Below are 19034 nucleotides of genomic sequence, written 5' to 3' on the forward strand. Positions count from 1 at the left end.
ACAGGTAACTGTGGTTTAGTGAGTTTATTGACAGTCCCCATCAATTCCCTTCACCAAAACCCAGAATTGTCCCAATTAAGCCCAGCCACCAGCTGACCAAGGTTAGTCTATAGTGCCAAATAGTCCACAAATCAGTTGAACATTTCTCAAACACAATTACTCCAACAGACAAACTTAAATCCATCAGGCAAGCCTAAATCCACACACAAAAAAGATCATGAGGCAAGAAAAATCCAGAGTTTCCAAGGCATGATTCAATTCCAAACATGGTGTCAATCCAGAGTGGGGCAGGAATAGCGATGATCAGAAAACACACAGCTAGAAAATAAGCACGTTGATCCCAGCAACACCTCCCTCTGTCTGCTGTGCTAAATAGCCAGCTTCTGGTGCAGCCCATCAAGAAGGGTGAGGCTTTCTCCCAGAGGTGGGTTTTAGCAGATTCTGCCCAGTTCTGGAGAACCGGTAGTGGAAATTTTAAGTAGTTCGGAGAACCGGTAGTAAAAATTCTGATTGGCCCATCCCCCATCTATTCTCTGCCTCCTGAGTCCCAGCTGATTGGGATGAAATGATGATTTTGCAGTAACCTTCCCCTGGAGTAGAGTGGGAATGGAGATTTTGCAGTAACCTTCCCCTGCCATGCCCACCAAGCCACGCCCACCAAGCTATGCCATGCCCACCAAGCCACACCCACAGAACTGCTAGTAAAAAAAATTTGAAACCCACCAAAGTCTGGCTGACTTTCTCTGCCCCTGCCTTTTCTCTGCCCTATGCGTCCTTGGATCTAGGGCAGAAGGCAGTTCCTCTACCTCTTCACTGACCATCTGCAACTGCCTGCTTTCCCCAGCTGGAGCCTCAGCCAAATCCCTTCCAGACTGTTGTTCAGAGCCATCAATCAATTCTCAGCTTCTGACATGCCGGGAACCGGTTCGTCTTCCCCTGAGCTGACATCTAGAGAGGTATATGGGTAATAGTCCAGGAAAGTCATCACAGCGTCTCTAGAATTGTCCTAGTACTAACAACAAAGCTTCAGCAATGTCACACTATACATTTCAATTTTAGATTCACTAACTAGCAGTGTCCCTTGCTGAAAGCAAAAACACATTTTCAATTCCCATGGCTGTTGAAGAGTCACTGATGTTCAGTATCAATCCACTTTAGATTGGACCAGCCATTGCACCTCATCAAAATTCTTTCTCTAGTTTGGGGCATGGCTGGGTGGGGAATTCTGGAAATTGAAGTCTACAAGCCTAAAAATTGTTAAGGTTGTTCCTAGAATTGCTGTAGGAAATGATCAGGCTGAGATCGAAGGAGGGGTCAAACACATAGAATAGAATAGAATAGAATAGAATTTATTGGCCAAGTGTGATTGGACACACAAGGAATTTGTCTTGGTGCATATGCTCTCAGTGTACATAAAAGAAAAGATACGTTCATCAAGGTACAACATTTACAACACAATTGATGGTCAATATATCAATATAAATCATAAGGATTGCCAGCAACAAGTTATAGTCATACAGTCCTAAGTGGAAAGAGATTGGTGATGGGAACTATGAAACGATTAATAGTAGTGCAGATTCAGTAAATAGTCTGACAGTGTTGATGGAATTATTTGTTTAGCAGAGTGATGGCCTTCGGGAAAAAACTGTTCTTGTGTCTAGTTGTTCTGGTGTGCAGTGCTCTATAGCGTCGTTTTGAGGGTAGGAGTTGAAACAGTTTATGTCCAGGATGTGAGGGATCTGTAAATATTTTCACGGCCCTCTTCTTGATTCGTGCAGTATACAGGTCCTCAATGGAAGGCAGGTTGGTAGCAATTGTTTTTTCTGCAGTTCTAATTATCCTCTGAAGTCTGTGTTTTTCTTGTTGGGTTGCAGAACCGAACCAGACAGTTATAGAGGTGCAAATGACAGACTCAATAATTCCTCTGTAGAACTGAATCAGCAGCTCCTTGGGCAGTTTGAGCTCATCAGTCTCGAGTCCCTTTATGCCCAAAAGAGATCTAAGTCTCGCCCACCTTCAACTCCATTGATTCTTATCTACTGCCTATTTGTTTTGATCATTAGTAATTCAGGTTCTTGTAGAGCGCATAAGCTTGCAATAAACCTTTATAGTCATTTGAATTGCCTGGACTTCCTGATTTTCCCATGCTTGACAGTTGCACCTCTAATGCTGACCAACAGTCCTTCTTCTATGAAAAACATAGGAAGAACTCAACTAACTCCAAATCTCAGCTTCTCTTAGCATTTGTTTGAATATCCTTCTGGATACATGAATAACCAGCAGGAAGCCATAGCAAAAGGACAATTGCTGAATGGAGAAGACAATTTGTTTTAATAGTCTGTTGTTCTATGCTGTAGTATTTAGAGTACTGTTCTGGCATTCCTGCTGTGTACAGAACTATCCAAACTTAAATATTCACCTTTTTTGTGCTTCTTGATTAAATCCATCTTTTCTGCTCTCTAATACAAAGAGGTTGGAAGGGTCAGCCTTAATAGCCCGGTCAAAAATGTCCTTTCAAATTATTAAGCTTGTGGGGAGACCGGTTGTGTTGATGATTACTTGTACAGTAACTGAGGCAGAAGAAAGACACGCGCTGTAGCAAATTCTCGGGGTGATGCCTCCCCCACATTAGTGGGGAGAGTAATTTTGCTAATGAAAAAGCCCCACTGAGGAGATCCCTCCTGATGCCTTTCTATGAGTTGCGATGGAAATGTGAGGAACAAGGGAGCCATGATTGTAGTATAGAGAGATGGTGGCATAACAAAAGGCAGGAGATCCAGACAAACTAAAGGTCCAATTTCTCCCGAATTTCTTCTTCTCCCTTAACAGAATTTTTTTTTATTTTTTTTATTTTTACACCATGGTCTTTGTACTGCCTGACTCCCAACTATTACCCCAGCACAAAGGATTCTCTGTGTGGCCGATACAGCTTTAGCTTTGTGTTTCAACCCTTTGTATTTAAACTCTACAACAAAACTAGCCCTTTTGATGAAAATACATATCTACTCCCACCTGTTTTGTAGGAAATGAAATTGCTTCGAATATTAAAATTAGCACTTTTTAATAACAGATATGTGATACGATCCATTGAAGTCAAGCTTGAATTTATCTTAGGACTGTATATGTCACAGCCCTGGAGTATTTATAGAGTAGTTTTAAAAGTTCATTAAACTCAAGAGATTAGATATTGCCCCGAGCGGTGCTCCATAAAAGAGAAAAAAATATAGTGCTATTACTTGGTAAAATGTTGTGCTATGTTGTTAATTTAACTCCCCTGAGTTCTCATCTTCTGATTCAAAAGACATTTCCTCATGCTGTTAAATTTGACATTTTCAAAGAATCTTGGCCTGTGTCTCAAAAGCTTTCACCAGAAATTCAATATTGCACATTCATTTCGAAGAGAGACAGAAGAGGAGGGAGAGTGAAGAGGTGGAAATGTCAAGCACATTGGTCTTCTCCATTTATTTCTCTTCCTTTTTAGCGTGTCACTTTAGTTACTGAAACTGTGTTTTTCTTGTTGGGTTGCAGAACCGAACCAGACAGTTATAGAGGTGCAAATGACAGACTCAATAATTCCTCTGTAGAACTGAATCAGCAGCTCCTTGGGCAGTTTGAGCTCATCAGTCTCGAGTCCCTTTGTGCCCAAAAGAGATCTAAGTCTCGCCCACCTTCAACTCCATTGATTCTTATCTACTGCCTATTTGTTTTGATCATTAGTAATTCAGGTTCTTGTAGAGCGCATAAGCTTGCAATAAACCTTTATAGTCATTTGAATTGCCTGGACTTCCTGATTTTCCCATGCTTGACAGTTGCACCTCTAATGCTGACCAACAGTCCTTCTTCTATGAAAAACATAGGAAGAACTCAACTAACTCCAAATCTCAGCTTCTCTTAGCATTTGTTTGAATATCCTTCTGGATACATGAATAACCAGCAGGAAGCCATAGCAAAAGGACAATTGCTGAATGGAGAAGACAATTTGTTTTAATAGTCTGTTCTATGCTGTAGTATTTAGAGTACTGTTCTGGCATTCCTGCTGTGTACAGAACTATCCAAACTTAAATATTCACCTTTTTTGTGCTTCTTGATTAAATCCATCTTTTCTGCTCTCTAATACAAAGAGGTTGGAAGGGTCAGCCTTAATAGCCCGGTCAAAAATGTCCTTTCAAATTATTAAGCTTGTGGGGAGACCGGTTGTGTTGATGATTACTGTACAGTAACTGAGGCAGAAGAAAGACACGCTCTGTAGCAAATTCTCGGGGTGATGCCTGCCCCACATTAGTGGGGAGAGTAATTTTGCTAATGAAAAAGCCCCACTGAGGAGATCCCTCCTGATGCCTTTCTATGAGTTGCGATGGAAATGTGAGGAACAAGGGAGCCATGATTGTAGTATAGAGAGATGGTGGCATAACAAAAGGCAGGAGATCCAGACAAACTAAAGGTCCAATTTCTCCCGAATTTCTTCTTCTCCCTTAACAGAATTTTTTATTTTTTTTTTATTTTTACACCATGGTCTTTGTGCTGCCTGACTCCCAACTATTACCCCAGCACAAAGGATTCTCTGTGTGGCCGATACAGCTTTAGCTTTGTGTTTCAACCCTTTGTATTTAAACTCTACAACAAAACTAGCCCTTTTGATGAAAATACATATCTACTCCCACCTGTTTTGTAGGAAATGAAATTGCTTCGAATATTAAAATTAGCACTTTTTAATAACAGATATGTGATACGATCCATTGAAGTCAAGCTTGAATTTATCTTAGGACTGTATATGTCACAGCCCTGGAGTATTTATAGAGTAGTTTTAAAAGTTCATTAAACTCAAGAGATTAGATATTGCCCCGAGCGGTGCTCCATAAAAGAGAAAAAAATATAGTGCTATTACTTGGTAAAATGTTGTGCTATGTTGTTAATTTAACTCCCCTGAGTTCTCATCTTCTGATTCAAAAGACATTTCCTCATGCTGTTAAATTTGACATTTTCAAAGAATCTTGGCCTGTGTCTCAAAAGCTTTCACCAGAAATTCAATATTGCACATTCATTTCGAAGAGAGACAGAAGAGGAGGGAGAGTGAAGAGGTGGAAATGTCAAGCACATTGGTCTTCTCCATTTATTTCTCTTCCTTTTTAGCGTGTCACTTTAGTTACTGAAACTGTGTTTGTTCACCTCCCCCCACCTGCTAAAACATGGTTAGGCCAAAGGTAGAAACAAAACTGTAGGAAAAGGAGTGGCAGAACCTGGCAGCAGAGTCAATGAGGAGGTTGGGGAGGAACGTGGGCCAGTCCTGCAGTCTGGGGAAGGCTGGGATGAGGGCTCTGAGACAGAGGCAGAGAGGAGGCCAAGGCCATCTGGTAGTTCTTTACTGCCTCCAGAGACTCCAGAGTCTGACCTCAGCAAGGCAGAAGAACAGAGTGAGCCTGTTCCCAGTGTGCGCATGCACAGAGCTGCCAAAATAGAATAGAATAGAATAGAATTTTATTGGCCAAGTGTGATTGGACACACAAGGAATTTGTCTTGGTGCATATGCTCTCAGTGTACATAAAAGAAAAGATACGTTCATCAAGGTACAACATTTACAACACAATTGATGATCAATATATCAATATAAATCATAAGGATTGCCAGCAACAAGTTATAGTCATACAGTCATAGGTGGAAAGAGATTGGTGATGGGAACTATGAAATAGTAGTGCAGATTCAATAAATAGTCTGACAGTGTTGAGGGAATTATTTGTTTAGCAGAGTGATGGCCTTCGGGAAAAAACTGTTCTTGTGTCTAGTTGTTCTGGTGTGCAGTGCTCTATAGCGTCGTTTTGAGGGTAGGAATTGAAACAGTTTATGTCCAGGATGCGAGGGATCTGCAAATATTTTCACGGCCCTCTTCTTGATTCGTGCAGTATACAGGTCCTCAATGGAAGGAAGACAGGAACAATTAAGAAAACAGGGTCGACTTTGGGAGTAAGGCTTGGAGATGATTGGCCCCTCCCATAAGACATAAAAGAGAAGTGAGCAGGACGAAATTAGTTCATCTGATTGGTAAAAGCTCTGGAAAAACTCTGTTTGACTCTGTGCCAAGTTTGGTCTTGCCCTGCGTTTGGCAAGTACTTCTCTGACAGCATTCCAAGGGAGATAAGGTGAGTGTTTGTAAATACTCCCCTGCAAGATTGTTTGAGAAGCCATTCAGACTGGGAATGACAATAGTTCACAGAGTTATGAATTAAAGAGGTTTGTCGGGACTAAGTTTGTGGTGTATATTTTCTAAGTAAGCCTAGGTCAGAACAAAAAGAGGGATCAGGCTAGAATCCCTACATACCCACAAGTAAACTAATCCAACCTCCCTTGAATTCTGTTGACCTTTATTTAACTCCAAGCAGGTGCTAACTGTTAATTGAAAATATTAATGTCAGGCGCAAAAGATCAGGTCCACACGTGAAGGTCCAATTAAACTGACTTATTGCTACTTATGCCTATGCACAGGAAGCTGTTTGTAAACCTCTTTGTCTGGCTGGCTATACTTCGATGTCTTCTGCCCAATGGTAAAAGTGAAAAGAGACAGTGGCCGGGGTGTGAATCATCTCTTAGTATCTTGCTTACTCTGCTGAAACAACAAGACCTGGCGATATCATCCAGCAGTGTTAGAGGGCAACCAATAGTTTCTTGTGCCGAATTGATCACTCCCTGTAGTGCCATCCTGTTCGCAGCTGTTAAACCAGCGTACCATACTGTTATACATTATGTAAGGACTTTCTATCATAGACCGATAAAAAAAAAGTCATCAGCCTTTGTTCCACTTGATTTTTCCGCAGGTTTCTAAGGAAAAGAAGTCTCTGTTGAGCCTTACTAACCATCAGGGACCTGTTGTTTTTCCAGGTGAGATCTTGACTAACGAGCACTCCCAAGAATTTAAAAGAGGAAACTCTCTCCACACGGCCCTCCTTGATATACAGTGGGGCAGGTTCCTCTCTGTGCTTCTGGAAATCCAGCACCATCTCCTTTGTCTTGCTAGTATTTAGATGTAGGTTGTTTTTTGAACATCACGTGGATACCTTCTGGACTTCTTCCCTGTATGCTGATTCATCCCCTCCAGTTATAAGCCCCAGCACCATTGTGCCGTCTGCAATCTATTATTATTATTATTATTATTATTATTATTATTATTATTATTATTATTATTATTATTATTATTATTATTACTACTACTACTACTACTACTACTACTACTACTACTACTACTACAACAACAACAGAGTTGGAAGGGACCTTGGAGGTCTTCTAGTCCAACCTCTGCCCAGGCAGGAAACCCTACCACCATTTCAGACAAATTGGTATCCAACATCTTAAAAATTTCCAACATCCAAAAGTTGCAGCATTCACAACTTCTGTGGGCAAGTTGTTCCACTGATTGATTGTTCTAACTGTCAGGAAATTTCTCCTTAGTTCTAGGTTGCTTCTCTCCTTGGTTAGTTTCCACCATTGCTTCTTGTTCTACCCTCAGGTGCTTTGGAGAACAGCCCGACTCCCTCTTCTTTGTGGCAACCCCTGAGATATTGGAACACTACTATCATGTCTCCCCTAGTCCTTCTTTTCATTAAACTAGACATACCCAGTTCCTGCAACCGTTCTTCATATGTTTTAGCTTCCAGTCCCCTAATCATCTTTGTTGCTCTTCTCTACACTCTTTCTAGAGCCTCAACGTCTTTTTTACATCATCTCAACATCTTCTCAACACGTCTCAACATATTTTCATACGTCTTATACATCTCAACATCTTTTTTACATTACATAATAAATACTTTATTATGATGTTGGATGGTTTTGAGGATACACAGTAATGTGTATACAGCGAGTACAGGTAGGGGCTGAGCTCACAGCTCTGAGGGGAGCCTGTGCTGAGCTTCAGGGTGGAAGATGTCAAGGACCCAACCCTTACTGTTTGTGGATGGTCCATCAGGAAGTCTTTGAACCAGTCACAAGGGAGGGGAAGGAAATTCAGGTCAGTCAGCTTTTCAATGGGAATGCCTAGTAAGAGGGTATTAAAGGCTGAGCTATAGTCTATAAAAAGTATTCTGACATAATTCCCAGATTTCTCAAGGTGCCTCAGTGCAGTATGTAGAACTGTGGCAATGACATCTTCTCTCGACCTGTTGCTTCTAGAAGCAAATTGGTGTTGATCGAAATTTGATGGAAGACAGGAGCTGAGGTGTTGTAGTACCAGTCTCCTATATAAATAAGGGTCAACAGAATTCAAACAAAGCTGGACTTGGCTCGCTTGTGCTACGCAGGGATTATAGGCTTATCCCTCTTTTAACTCCACCTCCAAGTTCCATTAGTCCCTCTCCTACAAAATCTTGCTTAGGCCTTTTTGCTCCCCCAACCCCACCCCAAAAAATCAAAGCATTTTAAAATGCTGGGGCTGGGGCTTCCTTTGGGAAAGAGATACAATGGAGACAAATTTCTCCTGGCGAGGCAAGTCAATGGAGAATCTGGGTATTCAACAAGTTTTACCTATGATCCGTGCCTGTGAAATTCCAAACTGTATGTCAGGTGGAAATGTTTCCACTTCTTTCTATAGGTCAGCTTCATGTGATCAGTATAGGGGACTTATCTGCAAACTGAGAAAACACCACAATGAAAGAATCTTAATTCAGCCATAGGTGTAACAGGCTTGACTTTAAACAAAAAAAAATAGGGACTGAAGACATTTTTCATTATATATGGAAATAGGGAACTAGCATTTTGCAAAGAGCAGTTCCATTTAATTACATTAATGACCTTTTTAACAGTGTTTTTACAATGCACATGTTTGTTTATTTAATATCCCATCTGTATTATTATTTTTTATAAACAGCTTAACATGGGGAACATATTTCACAAGTGAGGCGCCGCGGGGTCGACCTCTGCCCCCCCATCAACACCGTCTGCGACCGGTCGGAGAGATAGGAGGAGAACCACCGATAAACGGTGCCTCTCACTCCCAATCCCTCCAACCGGCGCAGCAGGATACCATGGTCGATGGTATCAAAAGCCGCTGAGAGGTCTAATAGGACCAGGGCAGAGGAACAACCCCTATCCCTGGCCCTCCAGAGATCATCCACCAACGCGACCAAAGCCGTCTCAGTGCTGTAACCGGGCCGGAAGCCAGACTGGAACGGGTCTAGATAGACAGTTTCCTCCAGGTGCAGGGGAAACTGATATGCCACCATACTCTCTACAACCTTCGCCGCGAAGCTTCGAAGTGTCATAGTTCCCATCACCAATCTCTTTCCACTTATGACTGTATGACTATAACTTGTTGCTGGCAATCCTTATGATTTATATTGATATATTGATCATCAATTGTGTTGTAAATGTTGTACCTTGATGAACGTATCTTTTCTTTTATGTACACTGGGAGCATATGCACCAAGACAAATTCCTTGTGTGTCCAATCACACTTGGCCAATAAAATTCTATTCTATTCTATGGGGAACATATTTAACACTCTTTCCTCCTCTTAATTTCCCCACAAAAATCTGGTGAGGTGAGGTGAGGTTCGACTAGGAAAGAAGAATTGGCTAAAGTTACCCTTTCATGCTTAAGGCGGGACAAGAACTCACAGTTTTCTGATGATTGGCCCAAATTCACCCAGTCAGTTTTCATGCTTAACGTGGTATACTAGAATGAGAAATCACAGTCTCCTAATGATTGGCCCAAATTCATCAGGGTGGATTTGATGTCTAAGGTGAGACCACAATTCATAGTCTCCTGCTTTCTAGCCTGCCATCTTAACCGTCAGACCAAACTTACCATATTTTTCGGACTGTAAGATGCTCCAAAGTATAAGAGGCACCTAGCTTTTGGGGAGGAAAACAAGGGGAAAAAATCTGCCTCTTCCTCTGCCTCCCAGCAATTTATCTCCTTGCAGCAAACAGCAAACAGCCTGGTCAGCTTTAGCGCAGCCTGATTTAGCACAAGCAGCTGATTGGTGGATCGCTGCCGCCGCCTATCCCCTCTGCCTGGAACACGTGGAGGACGAAAACAGGGCACGTGGAGGCGGAGATAGGTGGCAGCAGTGATGGGCAGCGGCGACGGTTGGCGGTGAGCCCTGCAGCCTGGAACAGCTGATAGGCGGTATTCCAGGAGGCCAATCCAACCACCAATCAGCTGCTTGTGCTAAATCAGGCTGTGCTGAAGCTGATCAGGCTGTTTGCTGTTTGTTGCAAGGAGGTAAATTGCTGGTAGGCAGAGGCCAGCAGGTGGGGGCCAGCGGGTGGGCAGGACTTCAGCAACATTTGCTCTATAAGATGCACCAACATTTCTACTCACTTTTTTGGGGATGGGTGGGGAAGTGCATCTTATACGCCGAAAAATACGGCATATTATATTAATATGATCAGGGGGAAAAGGAAAGGTGTACAGAGCTGTAGTAAATAAATTGAAGAATGGAAACAGAATCAAGGTAATACACAATTAGAAGATCTGAGGAATATGAGCTATACAACTGCCAACCCTCAATTTAAATCTCACTTAGAAAGATGCTGGAATTATATGTGCATGTGGTGTCTGAAGGCAATGTGAAGGCAGGGATGGATGATAAGTTTTCCTCCTTTGCAGAAAAACAAAATAAATTTTTTTTCAGCACTGGGGGAGGGAAAGGAAACTCTGACATCTCCAGGGAGCAATACACCACAACCGTAAAACTTGTGGTGTTTTTATTCACAGTGATTCAACTCAGTTACTTTTAATGATTCCAAGTGTGAGTTTACCATTGACTGCACGGAAAACATATCTAGTGTAAACTGTACCGATATGTACTGAAAACGTATCTAGATTATTCCACTCAATTCTCAAGTGTTCCTGGATCAATGTCATAACAAAACAACTCTTTATTTGCAAAGCATTCATTGCATTTTTATTCCCTATAACATCTGCCTCTCAGAAAAGCAATGTATGAGTTCTGAATGTATTTCTTTTTATTTCACAATGAACAACAGATCTACTATATTCAGCCTTGAGCCCTTGGAATATGGACAGAGATATAAAAGGTGAAGGGAGCATCATTCATATTTAAATACAAGTGGTCCTCCGAGCTATGACCATTCATAATTAAGACGGTGCTGAATGAACACAGGTAGTCCTCGACCTACGACCTCAATTGAATCCTAAAATTTATATTGCTAAGCAAGACACTTGTGAGTTTTTATGACCTTTTTTGCCACAGTTAAGTAATTCACTGCAGTTGTTAAGTGAATCTGGTTTCCCCATTGACTTGGCTTGTCAGAAGGTTGCCAAAGGGGATCACATCAGTGATGGTATTCAGCTGGTTCTATCGAGCGAACTGGTAGCGGCGGCTGCAGGAGTCTCCTCCCACCTGCCCGGATGTCATCACATCCCATTTTTGACCCTCTCTGCATGTGCAGAAGTCTCTGCGCATGCGCGCGCATGCTCACATTTGTGAACCAGTAGCGAAGGTAGCGAATTGTGAATACCACCCCGGATCACATGATCTTGGGGCACTGCAACCGTCATAAATATAAAACAGTTGCCCACTCTCTGGATTTTGATCATGTGACTATGGGGAGGTCGTGTCCCACTCCTCCGCTGACGGCCGGGTCAGGGAAATCCGAATCAGGCTTGCCTCTGCAGCTCTGCCCAAAGTCCTAGCAAAGTCCTCAGAGCAGGCAGGAGACCAGTAAGTGACTTCAGCAAGATATGTTTAGACTTTGCCTGACTCAGAGACTGCCAGAAAGCAGATCCTTTATATAGGCCATGGGATGTGGCTCCATGACTCAGCACTCATTAAGGCCTGCCCCTCCCTTCCTTCTGTTGCCTCCGCCTATCCAATCTTCTGATGCGAGGATCACTCCAATCAGCTGTTAGTAATAAACCCTCCTCAGGCTCACATGGTGTGGAGGAGGGGGAGGGGTCTAGCTGCTCCGTTTGCCTGGGCATGGAGTCAGGGCTGGGGCAGGGAGGTGCTCCTTCTTCTGCAGTTTGTCTGGGCATGGAGCCAGGACTGGGGCCGGGAGGCATACATTCCTCCGTGTTCGGGAGCAGATAAGAAGGCCCCGGCTGCTCTGAGGGCGGGCAAGACACAACAGGGGATGCTGGAATGGTCATGTGAAAAATGGTCCTAAGTCACTTCTTTTCGGTGCCGTTGTTACTTTGAACGGTCACTAAATGAACTGCTGTAAGTCAGAAGACTACCTGTTGTAGTTATGGTCAGTCCTCAGAATTCCAGCCATCCTTGCAGCCCTGCAGTGATTTGAACGTGATTTGGATACTGGATTGCAGCACCCATAGTCCTATGGGCCATTTGCAAGCTCCTCAGTAGGTTTTCCCAGCAATTCCCAGCAATTCCCAGCAATTCTCAGTAGGCTTTCCCAGCAATTCAATGGGGAAACCGGCAGGGAAAGTCACAAGTCACTGTTACTTACGGGACCGCCTGCTGCTACCGAATACCTCTCACCGACCCGTGCGCTCTCACAGAGAGGGACTCCTCAGGGTGCCGTTGGCGCGACAGTGTCGTCTGGCGACACCCAGGGGAAGGGCCTTCTCTGTGGGGGCTCCCGCCCTCTGGAACGAACTCCCCCCAGGATTTCGTCAACTTCCGGACCTCCGAACCTTTCGCCGTGAGCTTAAAACTTACTTATTTATCTGCGCTGGACTGGGTTAGTTTTTTTAAGTTATGGGTTTTTAATGGGTTTTATCTCCAAATTTTAATTGTGGCCAATTTAAATAAGTTTTTTACTAGTATTTTAATTGTATTTATAATGTATTGTGCATTTTTTACTTGGCTGTGAACCGCCCTGAGTCCTTCGGGAGAAGGGCGGTATACAAATTTAAATAATAAATAAAATAAATAAATAAGTTGTCTCTCCCACCTGTGCACTCGCTCCTAGCCACTTGTGTTCATGCCACACTAGCCAATCACACTCCCCTGTACAATAGTGGCCAAAATTGTGGAAACCTTTTGGGAAAAGTGTATTTTCTAAAACTAGCTGATAACACCACTTTTTTTTAGTAGTACCATAAACTTATAGATCAATGTAAAAATAATTTAATAAAGAATGTAATGCAATAACTTTTATGAAGTATTTGCTATTAGAATAGCAGTTAACAGTATAAAGAAGAAAAGTGAAACGCATAGAAAAAAATGAGATATACAAAAATGATCACCATAGAAATAACAAGATATACAAAAATTATCACCATATCAGTTAATACTTAGTTGGGTAACCTTTAGCATGAATGATGGCCTTACAACGTCTTCCCATGGAGTGAACCAAGTCTTTTAGTTCTGCAGCTGTTATCATGTGAAAACCAAGATAGAAGGATGGCTTCTATTAACTGAGTTTTATTGCTGGGTCACTTCTCACTAACAATTTTCTTTAGTCGGCTCCATAGATTTTCAATTGGATTAAGGTCTGGGCTATTCCCAGGCCATTCCAGCAGTGGAATATGATTATCTTGAAACTCCCCAAAAAAGCGGTGTTATTAGCTATCAAACTTCCAAAATACACTTTTCCCAAAATGTTTCCACAATTTTGGCCACTACTGGACATGCCAGGGAAGTGTCCCCAACTCATAGAATAGAATAGAATAGAATAGAATAGAATAGAATAGAATAGAATAGAATAGAATAGAATAGAATTTTTTATTGGCCAAGTGTGATTGGACACACAAGGAATTTGTCTTGGTGCATACGCTCTCAGTGTACATAAAAGAAAAGATACATTCATCAAGGTACAACATTTACAACACAATTGATGGTCAATATATCAATATAAATCATAAGGATTGTCAGCAACAAAGTTACAGTCATACAGTCATAAGTGGAAAGAGATTGGTGATGGGAACGATGAGAAGATTAATAGTAGTGCAGATTTAGTGAATAGTTCGACAGTGTTGAGGGAATTATTTGTTTAGCAGAGTGATGGCGTTCGGGGAAAAAAACTGTTCTTGTGTCTAGTTGTTCTGGTGTGCAGTGCTCTATAGCGTCATTTTGAGGGTAGGAGTTGAAACAGTTTATGTCCAGGATGCGAGGGATCTGTAAATATTTTCACGGCCCTCTTCTTGATTCGTGCAGTATACAGGTCTTTAATGGAAGGCAGGTTGGTAGCAATTATTTTTTCTGCAGTTCTCATCCCTTCATCCCTTCTCATCCCTTCAGCCCTGCACACCTTCCTCCTTCCCCCATGCCCGCTTTCTCCCACCTGCACTCAACAGCAGACATTTGCCTACCTGGCACAGTGGGAGTTGCAATTTCCTACCAGCTTCTCCACTGACTTTGTTTAGGAGAAGCCCACAGGTAGTTGCCTCTTTTAATGACCTAATATGAGATTCGCTTAATGATGGCAACTGAGACTGTAGAAATTTCCATCATTTTAGGACTGCATTGCTTAGCAACAGAAAATCTGTTTCTAATTGCCATTGTAAGTTGAGGACTATCTATACAACAATGAGGAAACAATTATGGAAAACACCCTAGATCTATTGACCAGGTTATGAAGGATATTTCAGTGGGAAAACATTGGCAAGATTTTATCCTCCTCTGTCTTGACCTTCCCCTGAATAATAACATGGATTTGAGCTTTGAGGTGCTTTTTCTTTTTCTTATTTATTTTCTTAGGGGGAAGATTTTCAGGAAATTCTTAAAAAGCAGTTTGGGATTTCAGGCAAGAGATAGCTAATATTTGCAACCAGGAAATGGAGAGAAGCTCTCTTATCAACACCAGATCAAAATGTGGTTTGAAGCAAGTAATCAAACTGTAGTTTATTTCTCAGCAGGGTGTATCCTGGCTCGGAAAGTGAGTTAAACAATCCCATGTCTTCAAAAAGTCATGGCCTTGTTTGTTGTTTGCAAGGCGAGGTGGTGGTTGCTTTGAGGGAAGAATTACTGCTGCTTAAAACAGGAGTGTCAGCCTCAAGGCCTAGGGTGCTTAGATCTGGCCCTTGGGGCCACTTGGAAACAGCGAAGGATTGGCCCAAAGTGCCTCTGCCAGTGAAAATGGAGCTCACGAGGGCCACAGGCAACCTTCCTCAGCTCTGTTTTCTCTGGGTTGCAGGAGGCCGTTGCAGCTGGAAACGGAGCTCGGGAACCTGTTTTTGCTGGCAGAGAACTCAGGTGACCACAGGCGCCCCTGACATAAGTGACATTGAGTTGGCCATGCCCACCCCAGCCCTCTAAGGTCAAACACAACCCTGATGTGGCCCTCAATAAAATCAAGTGTGACACCCCTGGGTTAAAACATCTGAGGTTTTAGAGATGCTCCTAAGGCTACTCTAACCACATTAGACCAGTGGTGAAATGTAAAATTTCTTACTACTGGTTCTGTGAGCATGTCTTGGTGGGGGGTGGGGGTGGTAATGTGACTGGGTGGACGTGCCCAACTGTTCTTTTTTTTACTTTTAAAAGCATTTTTTTTTACAACCTCTTCAGCCGAAGAGGTTCTAAAAAATGCCTTTAAAAGGCTCTGATGAGGCCAGCTGAGTTGCCTGATCGTCAGAGGCTTTTGTTTTCTTTTAAAAGCATTTTTTTGCCTTTAAAAGAAAAAAAAAAGCCTCTGATGACCAGACAAATCAGCTGGGATCATCAGAGCCTTTTAAAAGCATTTTTTACAACCTCTTCGGCTGAAGAGCTTTTTTTCTTTACTTTTAAAAGCATTTTTTCAGCCAAAGAAAAAATGCTTTTAAAAGTTAAAAAAAAAACCAACCTCTGATGATTGTGAAGCTCAGCTAGGCATAGGTGAGAGGGGGGAGGATTTTTGCTACCGGTTCTCCGAACCACCCGCCGCCATCGCTACCGGATCGGGCGATCCGGTTCGAACCGGGAGCATTTCACCCCTGCATTAGACCTAAACCTAGTTGGAGAGTTAAGTTGACAGTCAACAGTTTTGAAGGAGATACATCAGTTATGTCAACAAACAAGAATCACCCCAGTTTCAAAGCTGAGGTGCTCAAGGAGAAGAGTCCATTAACCATAAGATGGTTTGGGGGGGGGTGTTGGAATTAAACTACAATGGGTATAAAAGGGTAATTTCACTTTCTTAGTGACAAAAAGCAATCAGCCATTATCTACCAGGCAGCAATGATTCTTAATTGGCTGTGCCGTATAGTGATTTGAGGGCATTAAAGAAATTGTCCCAAGGCCTTGGCCCCGGAGTCTGATTCCTCCAAATGTTCACTCACATTTAAGACCCACAGAGCTGCAACAGGGCTTCCTTTTAAAAGGCTCTGATGAGGCCAGCTGAGTTGCCTGATCGTCAGAGGCTTTTGTTTTCTATTAAAAGCATTTTTTTGCCTTTAAAAGAAAAAAAAAGCCTCTGATGACCAGACAAATCAGCTGGGATCATCAGAGCCTTTTAAAAGCATTTTTTACAACCTCTTCGGTTGAAGAGCTTTTTTTACTTTTAAAAGCATTTTTTCAGCCAAAGAAAAAATGCTTTTAAAAGTTAAAAAAAAAACCAACCTCTGATGATTGTGAAGCTCAGCTAGGCATAGGTGAGAGGGGGGAGGATTTTTGCTACCGGTTCTCCGAACCACCCGCCGCCATCGCTACCGGATCGGGCGATCCGGTTCGAACCGGGAGCATTTCACCCCTGCATTAGACCTAAACCTAGTTGGAGAGTTAAGTTGACAGTCAACAGTTTTGAAGGAGATACATCAGTTATGTCAACAAACAAGAATCACCCCAGTTTCAAAGCTGAGGTGCTCAAGGAGAAGAGTCCATTAACCATAAGATGGTTTGGGGGGGGGTGTTGGAATTAAACTACAATGGGTATAAAAGGGTAATTTCACTTTCTTAGTGACAAAAAGCAATCAGCCATTATCTACCAGGCAGCAATGATTCTTAATTGGCTGTGCCGTATAGTGATTTGAGGGCATTAAAGAAATTGTCCCAAGGCCTTGGCCCCGGAGTCTGATTCCTCCAAATGTTCACTCACATTTAAGACCCACAGAGCTGCAACAGGGCTTCCTTTTAAAAACTCTGATGAGGCCAGCTGAGTTGCCTGATCGTCAGAGGCTTTTGTTTTCTTTTAAAAGCATTTTTTTGCCTTTAAAAGAAAAAAAAAAGCCTCTGATGACCAGACAAATCAGCTGGGATCATCAGAGCCTTTTAAAAGCATTTTTTACAACCTCTTCGGCTGAAGAGCTTTTTTTACTTTTAAAAGCATTTTTTCAGCCAAAGAAATAATGCTTTTAAAAGTTAAAAAAAAAACCAACCTCTGATGATTGTGAAGCTCAGCTAGGCATAGGTGAGAGGGGGGAGGATTTTTGCTACCGGTTCTCCGAACCACCCGCCGCCATCGCTACCGGATCGGGCGATCCGGTTCGAACCGGGAGCATTTCACCCCTGCATTAGACCTAAACCTAGTTGGAGAGTTAAGTTGACAGTCAACAGTTTTGAAGGAGATACATCAGTTATGTCAACAAACAAGAATCACCCCAGTTTCAAAGCTGAGGTGCTCAAGGAGAAGAGTCCATTAACCATAAGATGGTTTGGGGGGGGGTGTTGGAATTAAACTACAATGGGTATAAAAGGGTAATTTCACTTTCTTAGTGACAAAAAGCAATCAGCCATTATCTACCAGGCAGCAATGATTCTTAATTGGCTGTGCCGTATAGTGATTTGAGGGCATTAAAGAAATTGTCCCAAGGCCTTGGCCCCGGAGTCTGATTCCTCCAAATGTTCACTCACATTTAAGACCCACAGAGCTGCAACAGGGCTTCCTTTTAAAAAAACAAGCCATAATGACAGCATTAAAAACTCTTGCTTGTGTCTTCTGTTCAGCATCAGCCTTTCACTGAGCTATTTATTTTGATTTTGGTTCACCCGTTCAAAGTTGAACTCTTATCTCCCTTTTGGCAATGATTACCTCATCAAAGGTTTTGGAAAAATGCATTTAATGTATACATAAAAGACTCCCTCAATTAGAGGCTTGGGCCTCAAGGGTCGCCATTATAATTCTTCATTAAAATCTGATGTGCATCAATTAAAAAACCGGAAGGCAAAAAGAATTGTTTAATAGCTGTGCTGTTTTCTGCTATTAAAGTATAGGAGCACCTGGTTTGTTTCCATTTGTTGTAAGAAAGATTAGGACCACTCCATAGGATGGAGCAGCTGGCTCAACTCGGTTCGGACAAATCTTTAATTCGGAGTCCAGGCAACTCCTCAATTTAGGTCCACAATTCTGTTGCTAAGTGAAACGTTTTTAAGCAAATTTTGCCCCATTTTCTTTGAACTTTCTTGCCACAGTTGCTAAGTGAATCACTGCAGTTGTTAAGTTAGTAACAGGGTTGTTAAGTGAACCTGGCTTCCCCACTGACTTTGCTTGTAAGAAAGTTGCGAAAGGTAATTTATATGACTCCGGAACACAGCAACCCTCATAAATATGTATTGCCAAATTCTGATCACTTGACCATGGGGATGCTGCAATGACCACATATTTTTTCACGTATTTTTCACGCTGCAATAAGTGTGAAAAATAGCAATAGCATTTAGACATATATACCACTTCACAGTGCTTCACAGCCTTTTCTCTAAGTGGTTTACAGATTCACCATATTTCACCCAACAATCTGGGTCCTCATATTACCGACCTCGGAAGGATGGAAGGCTGAGTCAACCTTGAGCCTGGTGAGAATCGAACGACCAAATTGCAGGCAGCCGGCAGTCAACAAATCTATCCCGCAGTACTGCATTCTAACCACTGCGCCCCCCACGGCTCTGGTCATGTCACTTTTTTCAGTGCCATTGTAACTTTGAACGGTCACTAAATGAACTGTTGTAAGTTGAGGACTACCTGTACTGTTTGGATCAGATCTGGATACTGTGAAAAAAAGAGTTATCTGTTTTATCTGCCAATACCACAGAGTCAGTGGTTCAATACTGAAACCTCTGCTGACATTGCTTTCCAGACCAATTTAGGGCGGCTCTTTCTCTAGGGATATATTTAGATATGATATATATGATATATAGATATATAACCATTTAGATATGAGCCAGCAGTGTGCAGCAGCTGTTAAAAAAGCCAACACAGTTCTGGGCTGCA

The sequence above is a fragment of the Ahaetulla prasina genome, chromosome 3 (assembly GCF_028640845.1).
Source record: "Ahaetulla prasina isolate Xishuangbanna chromosome 3, ASM2864084v1, whole genome shotgun sequence".
Lineage (NCBI taxonomy): Eukaryota > Metazoa > Chordata > Lepidosauria > Squamata > Colubridae > Ahaetulla > Ahaetulla prasina.